Source organism: Anguilla anguilla, chromosome 8 (genome assembly GCF_013347855.1).
Source record: "Anguilla anguilla isolate fAngAng1 chromosome 8, fAngAng1.pri, whole genome shotgun sequence".
Taxonomy (NCBI): Eukaryota; Metazoa; Chordata; class Actinopteri; order Anguilliformes; family Anguillidae; genus Anguilla; species Anguilla anguilla.
Genome location: NC_049208.1, coordinates 30,193,287 through 30,206,355, shown reverse-complemented (window position 1 = coordinate 30,206,355; position 13,069 = coordinate 30,193,287). Strand labels below are relative to the sequence as shown.

At 43.4% G+C, this 13,069-nt stretch overlaps 1 long non-coding RNA gene across 1 annotated transcript; it reads left to right on the top strand.

Moving 5' to 3' along the window:
* Nucleotides 1-8,744: 8,744 nt before the first annotated feature.
* Nucleotides 8,745-10,438, top strand: LOC118234759. Its single transcript, XR_004766712.1, has 3 exons — nucleotides 8,745-8,859; nucleotides 9,863-9,990; nucleotides 10,250-10,438. It is a non-coding gene; the product is annotated as an uncharacterized LOC118234759 (long non-coding RNA).
* The last annotated feature ends 2,631 nt before the right edge of the window (nucleotides 10,439-13,069 follow it).

Here is a 13,069-nt window from a genome sequence, read left to right as displayed (position 1 = left end):
TGGCATGTAGGGTTTGAATATCTTTTGAAGGTATGCTGGGGCTGATCCCTTGACTGCCTGGTATGCTAGAACCAATGTTTTGAATTTGATGCGAGCTATAACAGGCAGCCAGTGGAGGGTAGTGAGCAGGGGAGTTACGTGGGAGTGTCTGGGGAGGTTGAAGACCAGACGAGCCGCAGCATTCTGAATGAGCTGCAGGGGTCTGGTGGCAGATGCCGGTAGTCCAGCCAGAAGAGAGTTGCAGTAGTCCAGGCGGGATAGAACCATTGCTTGGACCAGGAGCTGGGTTGAGTAGGTGGTGAGAAAGGGGCAGATTCTGCGGATGTTGTATAGGAAAAATCTGCATGCCCGGGTTACTGCTGCAATGTTGTTGGAGAGGGACAGCCTGTTGTCCATCATCACTCCGAGATTCTTGGCGCAGGGTGATGATGTCACTACGGTGTCCCCTAAGGAAATGGAAAAGTCGAGGAGGGGAGAGGATAGAGCAGGAATAAAGATTAGCTCCGTCTTTCCCGGGTTGAGCTTCAGGTGGTGATTGTCCATCCAGCTCTGTATGTCCCTCAGGCAAGCGGAGATGCGGGCGGGGACCTGTGTGTCCGATGGGGAGAAGGAGAGAAAGAGTTGCGTGTCGTCGGCATAGGAATGATAGGACAAGCCATGGGCAGATATTACAGGGCCAAGGGATCTGGTGTACATGGAGAAGAGAAGGGGACCAAGGACTGAGCCCTGGGGAACTCCGGTGGTGAGGGGACGGGGTGGTGATACCTTACCCGCCCAGGCAACCTGGAAGGAGCGGTCAGAGAGGTAGGACTCAATCCAGTCAAGGACTGTGCCGCGGATCCCTGTTGCTGCCAGGGAGGACAGGAGGGTAGAGTGGTCCACAGTGTCAAATGCAGCGGAGAGGTCTAGGAGAATCAGGACAGAGGAGAGGGAGGCTGCTCGTGCGGCATGGAGTGACTCACTGACCGAGAGGAGTGCAGTCTCAGTCGAGTGGCCAGGCCTGAAGCCAGACTGGTGGGGATCAAGCAGGTTGTTCTCAGAGAAATAAGCAGAGAGCTGGTTAGATGCAGCACGTTCGAGTGTTTTGGATAGGAAAGGGAGGAGAGATACCGGGCGGTAGTTCTGAATGACTGAAGGATCTAGTGTGGGTTTCTTCAGCAGCGGGGTGATGTGGGCCTTCTTGAAGGATGAGGGGAAACATCCAGAAGATAGGGATGAGTTCACGAGGGAGGCGACAAAAGGGAGGATGTCTGGTGTGATTGCTTGAAGGAGAGATGAGGGGATAGGGTCGAGGGCGCAGGTGGTAGGGCGGTGGGTGAGCAGAAGCTGGGAGACTTCAGTGTCTGAGAGGAGAGAAAATGTGGAGAAACAGGCGGCGGAGGACGCAGAGGGGGCGGAGGACGCAGAGGGGGCGGAGGACGCAGAGGGGGCGGAGGACGCAGAGGGGGCGGAGGACGCAGAGGGGGCGGAGGACGCAGAGGGGGCGGAGGACGCAGAGGGGGCAAAGGAGGTGCGGATGTCTGCAATCTTTTCGTCAAAGAATGCTGCAAAGTCATCTGCAGTGAAGGAAGACTGGGGTGGAGGAGGTGGCACGCTGAGGAGAGAAGAGAAAATAGAGAAAAGTTGACGAGGGTTAGAAATGGAGTTATGAATTTTGGTTTGGTAGAATTTTGCCTTAGCGGCAGTGACAGAAGAAGAGAACTCTTTCAGGAGAGACTGATAGGCTGAGAGGTCAGATGGGTCCCTGGATTTGGCCCACTTCCTCTCAGCAGCGCGGAGGGTGGCCCTGGAGGTGCGCAGGATGTCAGACATCCATGGACTGGGAGGGGATGAACGTGCTGGCCTAGGGACGAAGGGGCATAGGGAGTCGAGTGCTGAGGAGAGAGATGACGTCAGGGTGGAGGATGCAGAGTTAGTGGGGAGCTTGGAAAATGATTGAAGAGTGGGGAGGGAGGCAGTCACTCTGTGAGCAAGAGAAGAGGGTGATAGGGAGCGGAGGTTACGGCGGACAGTGACAGTGGGGATGGGAGGGGGAGAGGGAGGGTGTGGAGAGAGGGGGAGGGAGAAGGAGATGAAATGATGGTCAGACGTATGCAGGGGGGTAACCGTAAGATTGGAGCTGGAGCAGGTCCTCAGGAAGATCAGGTCTAGGAGGTTGCCTGCCTTGTGGGTTGGAGGAGAGTGTTGTAGGGAGAGGTCAAAGGAGTGAAGTAGTGGTAGGAAGGCAGCAGACTGGGAGGCTTCTAGGTGGATGTTAAAATCTCCGAGGAGGATCAGCGGGGTGCCGTCCTCAGGGAAGGAGCTGAGCAGGGTGTCTAGCTCATCCAGGAAGCTTCCCAGGGGCCCCGGGGGGCGATAATGAAGCTGTAATTAATTAGGAATCCATTCGAAGAACAGAAGCTCTTCTCCCATGGGCAAAATTGTTTGCATAACAGCTCTATAGTTAGGGTTTTTCACATGCTGGAACATACCACTGGGGGAGACACAGTGGCTGGACCGGCTGGACACAGGGAAATGTCTATCTGGATTTCACTAGCAAATTTATTTGCATTGAGAGAAAGACAACATGCAATTTCATTCTTCGCCCTCACAGGATCCCAGTTGAAAATAATAAACTAAAACAACACAGTAAAAATGAACCAATACAGCACTAAATGCAAGGCTGCAAGGAATCTTCCTCTCTGGCTCTGCCTTGATCCAAAATTAGATGACATCACATCCATCCGCATGATTTACCGACAGTGTCCTTAAACACATTTCCACTGCCATGGATGTACCTGTAGGCAAGTTTCCACAATAGGCTGTCAGTCATGTTCAACATGCTGCACAGTGTGACCATGTAATGGGAGAACATGGCGGGTCACAAAATGGCGTGCAGTCACGTGAAAGTATTGCAGACAGTCGGAATGTCATTTAAAGCAGGTAAGTGCCCTTCCTGCAAGACCTTCTCGGAGTTGGATTAAGCACAGAGAGGCAGATATGGAAGACAAGGGCAGCCTCGATCAGACTTCAGGGAATTATTCATTTCTGGCACAGCCTTGGTGCAGCCACCTGACCAATCTGTATGAATCAATCACAGTGCATGGCTCTGAGAACAGAGGAGAATTCATGGCTTTTTTTTCTCCAAGATTTTAAACAAAATAAAAGACACTAGGAAGCTGACCTCACAATGAAGGACATTAGTAAGGTGAGGAGAGAAGGGAGCACTGACATCTATGGGGACAGGAAGGAAAGAGAGGGAGTAAAATAGGAAGGTGGTAGGGAGGGAGAGAGGAAGATGAGGAGGAATGGAGCCAAACTCCAGGCCAGCCTGGAGGCAACGCACATCAGCGCCCATCATCTCTATCTTGTTAATTAGCCCCTCATGCCTCCTTCGGGGCTCTCAAGATTGCATACTGCCGTATTAATAAAGACAAGAGGGAAAACATGCACACAACATATGCACTCATACGCACACACAGAAAATATGTGCACTGGTACCTACAACCATGTATGCTAGTATTTTACACACACACTGATACACACAATCATGCACGCTAGTATTTTACACACACACACACACACACACACACACACACTGATATGAACAATCATGCACGCTAGTATTTTACACACACACACACACACACACACACACACACTCACTGATATGAACAGTCATGCATGCTAGCATTTCACACGCACACAAGCATGCATGCTAGTATTTTACACACACACACACACACATACACACACACAAGCATGCATGCTAGTATTTTACACACACACACACACACACACGCATACTGATGGGCACAAACATGCACGCTCATATTTTCACATATGCACGCATTTTCTCTTCACTGAGCACCTCCACTCACTGCTAGTATTTTGGTATTCTGCACATACACTGCACATACTCATTTTGCACGTTCACAATAGTTGCCTTCCTTGTACGAGGGTTCTCCCAGAACTGGGTGAGCCAAATTTCAGTGAGGATAGTGGCTGTTCGGCCTTCCGACATTCCCTTAGTAATGAGGAAATTAAAGTGCTGGCTTAAAAGGACCAAAAGCGTGTCCCACACAAATAATGCTTTTTATGCTCCCCATCGCTTCGATGCCAGGCCTTGTTTAGGAGTGACCCTTATTAAGCGTAACTCAAAACAGAGGGGGAATGTTTTGGAGGTGAATTGGGACCGGGGCTTTGAGTATTGGGACACACCCTACATAGCAACCAGTAACCGCATATGCTGCATAGATGATGATTGGTTGGTTATCGCCAAACGTCACTCCACAGGGTCATGTGCGGTGAGCTGTATAGTTCAGGAATTTTAAACAAACAACCGGTATCTGTACAACATGCCGTATAAGTACAAAGGCTCTGCCTGTTTGCAAATGTCACACAACGCAAATCATGCAAACTATGCAGTGTAAACCAGCCTTCAGCATCACGCATATGAGCCACAGACACGTTTGCAGAAAGCCATGAATGACTGACGTTTGCACACACTTTTATGGAACTGCTAGGGTGTTTCTGTATGCAAAACAAAATTAACAGGCACGCACATTAAATTTACAAACAATTGGAACTCATCCTCTGATGCACCTGGGATATGTACAAAATTGAAGGTCTGCGTATGTTTCATGGAACCCACGTTTGTTTTTTTGTGGGAACTTTTATTAAGAACAGAAGTATGAAGAATTTAACTATAGTTTTGAGAATAATGCCTATTTTCTTTCTTGTTTTACAGAGTGGAAATTACAGTTGTGGTTGGCGGATTGACATTGTCGCTTAAGATGACACCTTTAGCTGCTTTAGTTGTTGTGGGAGTCTTGTTGATTATAATCAATCGGGGTAGGTTTCTCTCTCTGGATATGAAACTTGCAAGTACGATGCCACTGCTCACTTTAGAAAGTAGACTTACGCAAACCATGCAATAGTGTATTCACATTTCTAATATTCCTGTGCTGCAACAAGTCTTTACAGAAACACTAAACATTTTTCTTTTAGGAGGAAATAGTCCCAAAAATCATAAGAGGCAGTCATTAATACATTCCCCAAGTATTACGTCCCTGACTCTCGTCTGTTTACCTGTAGGTGATTAGATCAGCGGCACCACTAGAAGAGATTAAGACGACTGAGACCTGAACTCGCTCGCGCTCTCTGCCTCTGGTTGGAGCTTCCACAGCTAACGGATGTCTGCTTTTGTTAATTCTATGCTGTGCGTTCCTGCTCAAGTTATAAATGTAGTGTACTGCATTTTACTTGGTGATTTATTCAACTTCCTGTAATGATTACACAGAAAAACAATGAAACACAAGCAAACTAACAAATTATTTTGAGATATAAATTACAATATAAATTGATCTATTTTAATTCTGTTTCTATGGGTTTTATTTAATATCTGAATGAAATAGCACTGAGCTGGATTTTCGGGTTAAGTGAGCAGTTCCATTCTATCTAGTGGTGGGCATTTCACTTGCTTTCAGGGACACGAATCCTTTACTCCATTCCCTAAAATAATCCATTGATAATCCATCTGACTCAAAAACGATTTTAACAACCTTTTAGATTCCTTTGACTTTACCCAACATGTCTCTGGACCTACTCATAAACAAGCCCACACTCTGGACCTGGTCATTACCAAGGACCTGGGTGTTAGTATTACCTCTGTCCTTGATGTAGCTATGTCTGACCATTACTGCATATTCTTTGATGTCATATTGGCTATAAACCATGTAAACATAAAGCATGTAATCAAAAGGCGCTACCTAAATTCTGGGGCTTCTGAAACTTTCATGAATTATGTAGCAAATTCATCTCTCCCTGTTTTGTCTTCCTCCTGTGATGATTTAATGAACAATTTTAATTCTAAACTAAGGGAAATTATTGTCATTACTGCACCATTGAAAACAAAGACAGTGTCCGGCAAAGCTCCAGGGAGGAACGGTGAAAAAATAAGACAGCTAAAAAGAGAATGTCGCGAGGCAGAGCGTCAACGGAGAAAAACAAAACTGCAGTTACACTTGGATATCTATAAAGATAAACTCAGTACAACAGCGAAATTGGGATGGCAGGTATGCCATCCCGCCAAGTTACGCCTTGGCGGGGGTATGCCTCATACCTATACAGCACCGAGAGTTTGGCACTTTTCAGGGTTCCCCACAGAAATAACCACAACAGCCACAGACACTCAGCCCTTAAAAACATTAAATTCTGTACATTCTCACCCCATTTCAACAGACAGAATTCATAAACAACTTCACATGTCCACACAATAAAGCCCCAAACTAAGGGGATTTAGCATTTTCTCCTTCTTCTTCTTCTCATTCTTCTTCTTCTTCTTCTTATTTTTCCTGCCGCCAATCCCACTAACAACATGTCTCCCCATTGGACATTTTACCGACACCAGCCAAATCTTCACCTACACGACCCAATCAAAAACTCGCATACACACGCAAAATACCCATACCTTTTTATTCAGAAACATTTCCTGTTTAAACAGCTAGTCTGCTGTGGCCTACTGGGCAAGGTTACATTCTTGGGAACGGGGTCCTAGGTTCAAGCCCAGCTAGGAATATGTTTCTTTAACCTGCTTCGACCCTCACTAATAATTGTCTACTACTTATCAATTATTGCTTTTGCACCATATCTACCCGCTGTTCACCTAACATATACACTGCATTATGACGTACCTTCTGCACATTCAGTTATTAACCGGCTACAATATTGCAAACCCATATGGATTCAATGGGAGCTCTTCTGTGCTTACTGGCCTGTGCTCTTCTTTAAAACCACGGGCAGGTTTGCTAATGATATTTCACGCATTGCATAGCCATGTCATGGTGCTGCGCTAACAAAGTCACAGACTGGTAAACTTCCGGTTGAAATTATCGCCCTCAGGCAAATAATTTCCTCTTTAACACTAACGTTTTCTTACGCTTATATTTGCTTTACCAAAACTCACTCACGGCCACCCATATGCATTTCATGATGGCAAATGTATTCCTTTTATTAAAAAGTTACACCAGTTCACCACTCTGCCATTTCTACTAACTATATTTCTTCACTTGGCTACCGTACAAAACCTTCTTATCAGCAAACGCCACGTTTCTACATTCATGTCACCTCGCCCTGTTCTCTCTCTAGCCACATACAAACTATTACTACATATGTACGTTCTGCAACTCCCCATTAAACCATTACATTTGAAATCATGACTCACTCATAATTATAACTACTACTGCTGAACATGAGAAAAGCACATCAGTGCAATTTCACGTTACTTAACCCTCCACTTTAATGGCTAATATTTCTTATCGACTGTTATATAGGCTACACCATTCGATAAGGATACTAAGATCGCTCAAGGTCACTTCATTTACTTTGCACTATAGTCTGTGATCATGTCAACCTTCACCTACATGCCCATTCTGCTAAAAACATATTGTTTCAACTACGCAATTTCATAATTTCATCCTAATTTATCTCACACTGTTGTTATTTTCCCATAGCCTATGCAAAGCCTGCTGGGACATATGCGTCTGCTCCTATTCTCTACTATCAAGTTTTCCGGTTCTAGCTTTGAAAAACAGCAAAGAGGATTCCCACCTGCAGATAAGCCTATCAAAATACCTTATAAATCTTACAAACACTAAAAGTGCATCTCCACGAAATCAGACAACGGAGCAGGATAGAAGGGCACACAAGTTGCGACCTTGAAAGAATTGAGGAAATATTGGGTAGCATTGCTTTGGAATACATCTTATGTAATTTCGGTGAGGCAAGATAGCCTATATTGTTTGTAGTACCGTAACTTGGCGTTTTTGTACGTTGAAAACGTGTTTTTCTTATGATATATTTTTATACGGTCTATGGTCCATACCAAGTACAGGTTCAGGAAGTAACAAAGTCACTTCTGCACGCAGCAGGTGTGACTGCTCTGCATTTCTGCCGAGTTCTGGGTTGATCTAGTAATTATTGTCAAACATTCCTCAGGTGTTCCACGATTCCACGATGCCTCAGGAAAGCACAGAAAATCATAAAAGACTTCAGCCACCCAGGCTGTGGTCTGTTCTCACTGCTGCTGTCTGGCAGACGCTTCCGGAGCATCCGGGCACGGACGACCAGACTCACAAACAGTTTTTTCCCTCAGGCCATCAGGCTTCTCAACCAGCAACATTAATCTCTGGGATCACATTGATCACATGTCCTCCTGTGTATGCTATGTACGTTCAATGTACAATCTTATGCACACATTCATCAGCACTCCTGCACTTTATATATGGTTAATATTTAAATATTTAATACTCCTATTCCCACTGTCCATATCCCCCATCTGTACAGGCTGGTACTTATTTGCTGTTAATATTTAACACTATGTTTAATATTATGTGTATTTTTATTATGTGTGATATTTCTTTGATATATTTTAGATATTTTCGATATTTTGCTCTTGCTTCTACGTAGTTGCTGCCTGCCATGTCACAAGAATTTCTTTGCTCAGAATGACCTGTGTTATACTGTGCACTTGACAAATAAAAACACTTTGACACTTTGAGGTGTCACTGTCAGGCGTTGTCAGCGTTGTTGTTATTGTCAGTAGAGGTTATAATGAAACTAAAAGCAAATGTGAACCTCACACAAGCAGAACTAAACAGATGATACAAAACAGTGTACTGTCTGTACATAAATAAGAACCTCCCTTTATTTAAGTAGGTGTGTCGTATATTATCATACTCTTTGTCATGCAGGTAGAAGTGAAACCAGAATCAAAAGCTCACATTATAATAAACAGGGTTTTCAACCAGCACATAAAAGGACGCTGTGAATAATAATACAACAAACTGATCCAACACAATACAAGATGACTCTGGAACTGTGAGTATTTAACTTACCAAGTAACAGAGCAATACTACATTATGAAGAAAATGTAATTGTTTTTAAAAATGTTCCTGCAGTATTATATTGCAATGTAGGTAAACATTTCAGTAATGTCATTCGGTTCTCAGCAGATAGTTAAGCAAACAGGACAAATAACCAATGTTATGTATTATAATATGCATGATGTTTTGCATTTTGGCTTACTTTCCGAAACAATCTTGATTTCAATATTTTGGATTTTCAAGAAGGCCATTTTTCTTGCAAGTTATTTGTGTCCTATAATATTCAACAGCAGTAAATGTTCTACATTTCAAAGGAAAATCTTGCTTGCTTTACAAAATAAAAATGTAAATTTTGTAAAGAAACCAAAGCGGAATTTTAGTTATTTCAACATGACAAGGGTCCAATTCAACCATGATCCACTTAAAGAAACAAAAGATTAAGGTTTTGGAATGCTCTTCACATTCCCCAGACTTGAATTCAATTAAAAATCTACACAGAGATTTCAAACAAGCAGTGCATGCAAGAAAACCTAAATACTTCTAAACTAGAATGGTCCTGCAAGGAAGAGTGTGGAAAATTCCGAAAGCATTCCGAAAGAATAGCAAGATACTTAGCTGGCTACAGGAAGTGTTTTAAAGCTGCGAATTCTTCCACAGGGGGTGTTATTATATACTGGCTGAAAGGGTGTCCAAACTATTGGACATTCTACATTTACCTCATTTTTTGCAATCTGTTAAATTCAGAAAATAAATTGTGAATTGAAAATGATAGAGATATGCCATTTATAAGTTCATCCCCTACTGAGGTTGTACTGACTTTTCATTTTGAAAATCAAGAAAATATTTGTAATTTCATCATATGTGCCCTAAATTTTGCATACCACTTGCTAGAAAATGGAAATCCAATAAACTGTTTATAAACAGTTTTAGCTATGATTTATATATTTATATTTATATTTATTTATTGCGTTAAAATATTTTGCCTTTTTGTGTTACAGTACAGCTTCTAAATCTACAGTTGTGAAAACGGTGGTAGCTGCGTCAGCTTGTATTTCACCTACAGCCATCATCACCTTAGGTGTAACAGGTATAGCAGTCATCTTGGGAATGTATCTGTACAAGAAGGGTACGTTTCTCTCTTTCTGAGTATGAAACATGAATACACACCATCGCTGTTCACTTTAGAAAAATTACAATAGGCAAAACATGTGAGTGTTTTCGCTTTTCAGATAAGCCTGTACTATAACCAGTCTCTACAGAAATACTGTAATATTTTCATTTTCAAATGAAATTGTCCCAAAAAGCACAGGAATCAGTCATGAATACATTCCCTAAATTTTACGTCCCTGTTACCCTGACTGTTGTCTGTTTACCTGTACTTGTAGGTGGCCGCCGTGAGGCATCGTCAGGCAACGATCAATAAATACAAGGCGGCACCTCTGGAAGAGATCATGAAGGCGGCTGTGACCTGACCTTGTTCTCTCTCTGCCTCTGGCTGGAGCCTCCACGACTGACAGTTGACTGCAATACTTGTCGTTTATAATGAATACTAGATTGGTTTGGGTTCATTTATGGCAAATAAATATCATTATACTTTACTATTTCATATCTGTGTCTTTACATTACATTACAGGCATTTGGCAGATGCTCTTATCCAGAGCGATGTACAACTAAGTGTATAACCATAACCAGGAACAAGTGAGTCGAAAACCCTAGAGAGAAGTACCGGTCCAAGTGCAGGGAACAACCGCATAGTTTAACTTGGACCCTGTAGGTTGCGTCTGGCTGTGGCTAGTGAAACGGTACGGGTGCTAGGACCCAGGCGCAGAGCGGAAAAAAAAAAAAACACGAAACTCAAAAAGGGGAAAATTAACAAAGACTTTACTTACAGGGCAAACAAACAGGGAACAGAAAAGGACACGAAGGGCAAAAACACCAACTCAAAAAATATCTAAATAAAACAGAAAACAAGAGGAACTCACAAACATGGGCAGGGCAGAACACAGGCAGGTAGAGGACAAGGGCAGGTCAAACAGAGCACAAGGACAGGTCAAACAAAACACAGGCAGGTATATTCGGTCAGAAACAAAACATAAGTCAGAACAAACACAAGCAGGTAAAAATAACGCAGGCAGGTATAAATGGTCTGACCATACATCGAAAACAAACACAAGGAACCAGCACCCGAGTCAAGGGAAGAGAGAACTTAAATAGACAGGGGTAACAAGACACAGGTGAACTCAAAAAACAATCAAACCAGAAGGAGAGGATAAGACACAGGTGGGAACAATGATGGGATAACGAGACAATTGAAACAATCATACAATTAACAGGGGGGGAGCAGGACACAAAACAGAAGTGCCGCCATCTGGCGGCCCAACAAGGGAAACACAGACAGGAACACAGGACCATGACAGGCTAGGTTGTAACACCAAGACAGCTCTACTTGTGAAAACATCTGGGGAAGCCTTTTCCTATTGTTGTTAAAAGTAGCATGTTTTGTCCAAGTCTATATGTGTTTAACAAAATGTGGAAGTACGTAGGTGTCACACACCAGCGTGACACCCCTGGGAGGGAGATACGGGAGATGCGGCAGACGCCAGGGAACAACGTTGGTTGATGCATGGAGAGAGAGAGCGCACGCACACAAACATGAAATCAAATAAATGGACACCTTTACGCTTCCTCCTCACAGGTTCCAGTCAAAAACAAAAACTAAAACAACAAACTAAAATAACAAAGACAAAAGGCAGTAAAACAGAGTCGCAACCTTTCAGTTTCCCACTTGTAGCTGGCCAGATTTTCACCTGACCAGCTCCTTCCACTTTTCAGTGGTGGGTCACTTTTCCCCATCTTGTTAAAAGAAACAAAACTGAAATTAAACTAAACAAAAATAATAAACACGCTCTCAGTGTGAGCTCCCGGTCTTGGCCCCAAACTGTGGAGAGCAGCACATCTTTAAGCAACTGGGCTGATTAGCCAATGCAGCCCAGGTGCGTGTGCCCTCTCCACCAGCTGGTGCAGCCGAGACCAATCCGCCTCTCTGGCAGACCAAATGCCACAGTAGGCTTATACTTTATTTGCATTGAACAATACAAATTCATCTTTTGTTAATACACTGCTGTGTGTTGAGAAACATGGAGTAACCATGCGAAGAGGAAATGTGGAAAAATATATAGTATGAAGTATTTGGACAGTGACACAATTTTTGTTGGTTTGGCTCCATACTTCAGCACATTGGATTTGATATGAAACCATATGAGCATAAAATGAAGTCTGTCGGCTTTAATATGCAGATACAGTATTTACATTTATCCAGGGAGATCAGGGCACCATCCAGCAAGTACGCCAAGCATGTCCGAATGATGTGCATCTTCCGCCCACACTGGCCCCTTCTGATTTTTACCATAGCCATCGCAGACAGGATTCAGGCAAATACATAAAACACGACCATTCATTGCACCGTTTTTCAAGGAGCTCATTATTATACCAATTAATCTTCATTTAATTACCGTCCTAATCACTTACAGTACTCTACAGATTCTGTACAATTCATGCATAAGTTATATATATTTTAAAATTCTATGATATATAAACTCCTCAAAAAAAGTTTGGAAATTTGTGTTTGGTCGAACATATCTGTTGTTACTGTATTATTAGCATTGTATCTTATATCATTGGAAAGCCTGTTCATTTCCCTTTACAATGATGTCCCATTTGTAAGGATCATGCATTTGTGGGATGAGCAGCACAGCTGATTATGTGGGTGGTGTCCCAAGTGAAATGTGCCAAATTTCCCTGCCAATGTCAAACAGTGTATTCTCCTGTTGGTATTGACTCTGTTGTTTTGAGTTGTTTGGGGGATTGGATGATTGAACTCTCTATCAGTAACAAGGAACAAACAAGACGTATTGGTAATTTTACGCTTTATTCATTGAACAAAGTCAGGAGCCTCAGTAGCGGGTGGAAGAACTATACGCAGCCACAACAGCCTGGCACCTCCTCCTCAGGCTGGTCACCAGACCTCAACCCAGTGGAACACTTGTGGGATCAGCTCGGGCGTGCTGTACGTGCTAGAGTGACCAACGCAACCACATTGGCTGACCTGCGACAGGGCCATTCACTTCAACCACCTGGGCACCCAAGTCTTTTCCTATATTTGTTATGCTGTTTTGTCCATGTCTACTTATGTGTTTCAGGAAATC